The sequence below is a fragment of the Oryx dammah genome, unplaced genomic scaffold (genome assembly GCF_014754425.2).
Source record: "Oryx dammah isolate SB20612 unplaced genomic scaffold, SCBI_Odam_1.1 HiC_scaffold_23, whole genome shotgun sequence".
NCBI lineage: Eukaryota > Metazoa > Chordata > Mammalia > Artiodactyla > Bovidae > Oryx > Oryx dammah.
Genome location: NW_024070207.1, coordinates 1,192,609 through 1,196,325, shown reverse-complemented (window position 1 = coordinate 1,196,325; position 3,717 = coordinate 1,192,609). Strand labels below are relative to the sequence as shown.

Sequence of the window (3,717 nt, the reverse complement as noted above, 5' to 3'; positions counted from 1 at the left end):
AGAGGAAGAAGTATTTTGCATGGTAAATCCCTTGCTTTCCTTTCCCTCACTAAAAGATGTCTAAACCAAAAAGTACACTTTTTAAAAAATTTTGTTAATAGCTTTTCCTTCTGCCTATAAAAATTTCCCATTTTGTTCTCAGAACTCTTTTATAGCTCCTAGAAGAGAAGCTGCCCAATGCATGAATTACTGAATAAAGCCAATTAGATCTTCAAATTTACTTAATTGAATTTTGTGTGTGTGTGTGTGTGTGTGTGTGTGTGTTTAACACTAGTTCAGTTCAGTTCAGTTCAGTTCAGTCGCATGTCCGACTCTTTGCGACCCCATGAATTGCAGCACGCCAGGCCTCCCTGTCCATCACCATCTCCCGGAGTTCACCCAAACCCATGTCCATAGAGTCGGTGATGCCATCCAACCATATCATCCTCTGTCGTCGCCTCTTCCTCCTGCCCTCAATCCCTCCCAGCATCAGAGTCCTTTCCAATGTGTCAACTCTTCACATGAGGCGGCCAAAGTACTGGGGTTTCAGCTTTAGCATCATTCCTTCCAAAGAACACCCAGGATTGATCTCCTTTAGAATGGACTGGTTGGATCTCCTAGCAGTCCAAGGGACTCTCAAGAGTCTTCTCCAACACCACAGTTCAAAAGCATCAGTTCTTCAGCTCTCAGCTTTCTTCACAGTCCAACGCTCACATCCATACATGACCACTGGAAAAACCATACCCTTGACTAGATGGACCTTTGTTGGCAATGACTCTGCTTTTGAATATGCTATCTAAGTTGTCATAACTTTCCTTCCAAAGAGTAAGTGTCTTTTAATTTCATGGCTGCAATCACCATCTGCAGCGATTTCAGAGCCCAGAAAAATAAGTCTGACACTGTTTCCACTGTTTCCCCATCTATTTCTCATGAAGTGATGGGACCAGATGCCATGATCTTCGTTTTCTGAATGTTGAGCTTTAAGCCAACTTTTTCACTCTCCTCTTTCACTTTCATCAAGAGGCTTTTTAGTTCCTCTTCACTTTCTGCCATAAGGGTGGTGTCATCTGCATATCTGAGGTTATTGATATTTCTCCCAGCAATCTTGAGTAAATAATGATAAATTTTCAGGGGTTGTTCTAAGCGCTTTCCATAAAATAAAGCATTAAATTCTGAGAACAACCTTTTGAAGTAGGTACAATTTTTACCATCATTCCCATTTTATAGAAAAGTAAACTGAGGTACAGAAAGTTTCAATGAATGCCAATGGTCATACAGCTGGTAAATAGTAGAGCAAGGATTTGAAAATGAAAATCTAGCACTAGGGTCTTTGTTCTTAACTACTTTGTTTTGCTGCATGTTTTCAATTAAAATTAATAATATATTCTATTGACTTTACCTCTATTCCTCTCACATCAACCTTTATAATCTTTTTTTTTTTTTTTACCTTTTCTTGTTACTCCCCCTCCTCTTCCCACATCAGATCATTTGCTGAATTAACAGGTCTTGTATTTCTACCATTTCAGGTTTGTTTTTACTTTTTGTGAGCAAGTAGATTCAATTTGCTTTCCTGACTGCAGCATCTTTCTTTACTAACTTAGGAGTGGGTAGATTAATTTTACTATAGCACAACTCTAATGGAGTTTCTAACAAGTTTCTTTCTACTTACAGAAAAACAAAAACAAAACAGACTCTTCAAACTGAAATCCATGTTTCTCCACAATATATGGCTCCAACATACTTTTCTAAGCTTATTTATTACATTTCTAATGCATCAGATCGATTCCTCAGTTATTTTTAACTGCTTGTTACTGTGTTTTATAATTTCCTCATGTAATTCTATCCCTAAATTCCTAGTTATTCATTTTCTAGTCTTTATGCACTACAAATATAAACTGTTAGTCTCTTCCTTTTCTACTTACAACTCAGCAGATAGCGCTATTCATCTCCAATATATAGGCTCAGTCCTTTCCATTTTAGGGGCCAGAAGCAAACAATCCTACTGATATATTAAAAATGTTATTTTGTGGTTAAAAATATTAGCAAACAATAAATAACTAGTAAAAGAAATATAAATGTCATTAATAGACTTTCAATATTGTTTTAAACTTTAAAAATCAATATTAAAATGATAGCCAACATTATGTGAGATGGTCAGCTTCAAAACTTGTGATGAGAATTATTTATTTTTTTACTATACCACTAAAAATTTTATTCAGAAATCCATCTTTATTGGTTTTGCTGTTGCTGTTTAAAAAATTACCATTATGAACCAGTTTGTTTAATCAACTACACTTTCTAGCAGACATAGAGTAAAAATGGTATGGCTTAGACTTGCCCACATCTTTCATGGTCTCTTCACCACCTTCTGTAGGCAGTCTAGTCCCCACACATAGACCTTGACCTCCATCTGTGTTTCTTGTGATGGTGTCAGTACAACTCTCATCACAATTCTCTAGAATTGGGCTTCAAATGCATGAAGTTGCAAAAGCCTTCTCCTGCACTACACACTCCCTTTTGATACTGGTGGTAGCAGGCTTCTCTGTCCCAGGGGAGAGCTCAGCATGCATGCACTGTATGTTAAACCAATAGTTATTCAAGTCAATCACAGCCATTTCTGTATATTCTTCTGGATGAAATTTGACATACACATTTACAATTGGTGATCTCCAAGTTTATCACAGATATTCTTCTCTTCAACTTAGTTCTATTTTTCTGTTTCTGTAAAAACCTCCTCAAAAAGTTCATTATAATATACTTACCTTTTGACACCACTCATAGCACAACACAAACTGTCAGCAGGCAATGAAGAGCTTTGAAGGTTATGGTACATGTTCAAGCAGAGAGTGGTCTAGTAAATTTACTGCATGACTGAGTGCATCTCTTTCCATGAAGATGTACTCTAATTTTGAAATAAAATGAACAGTTGACTTTGTCTTTCTTGGTGCCAAAGATGGAGACCAAGTAGCCTTTCATTTCCCACCTGCCACTGCCAACACTGTTGCCTGCACAGCTGAACTTCTTTGAAGGAAATTTAAATTGGGATTACCTCTGGGGAAAGTAATTGATGAATTTAAAACAACAGTCTATAATAGAAAACAAATTAAAAATTAAATATTAATAATAATAATCTCTAAGTTAAATATGGAGTATCTACTCTATTGAATTATTCATATGTATATGCACTGAGATTAGAAGAGTCTTTAAGGGATACTGCCAATTGTAAAGGAAAGGTTGCAGAATGATGAGCACTATATTTGTATAAACATATACAGATAAAATACCTAGTACTCTGTATTGCTATGATGATAGTTTGTTGTTCAGTCACCCACTTATGTCTGACTCTTTGCAACCCCATGGATTGCAGCATGCCAGGCCTCCCTGTCCCTCCTCATCTCCCAAAGTTTGCCCAAGTTCATGTCCATTACATCAGTGATGCCATCAACAATCTCATCCTCTGATGCCCTCAAGATTACATTTATTGTCAAATAAGTATACCAAAAACCTCTTGTAATATTAAAATTTTATGTTTAAAAATGTTATACCCTTTGTTGTGGTTTATCTTATTCTAGAAAAATATTTTGGGTAGATAATTAGAAAAAACACAAAAATGAATATAAATTTATATTTGAATTATAACGTAATTATAATTCTAAGGTTCAATATTAGTGTAATATAAAATAAATTTTGGTATGCAAATATTGTGCTTTGAAAACCATACCTAAATATTTATAATAT

At 35.5% G+C, this 3,717-nt stretch overlaps 1 pseudogene; it reads right to left on the bottom strand.

The window, feature by feature from the left end:
- Positions 1-2,424: 2,424 nt before the first annotated feature.
- Positions 2,425-2,961, bottom strand: LOC120882646 (annotated as a pseudogene).
- Between the last annotated feature and the right edge of the window lie 756 nt (positions 2,962-3,717).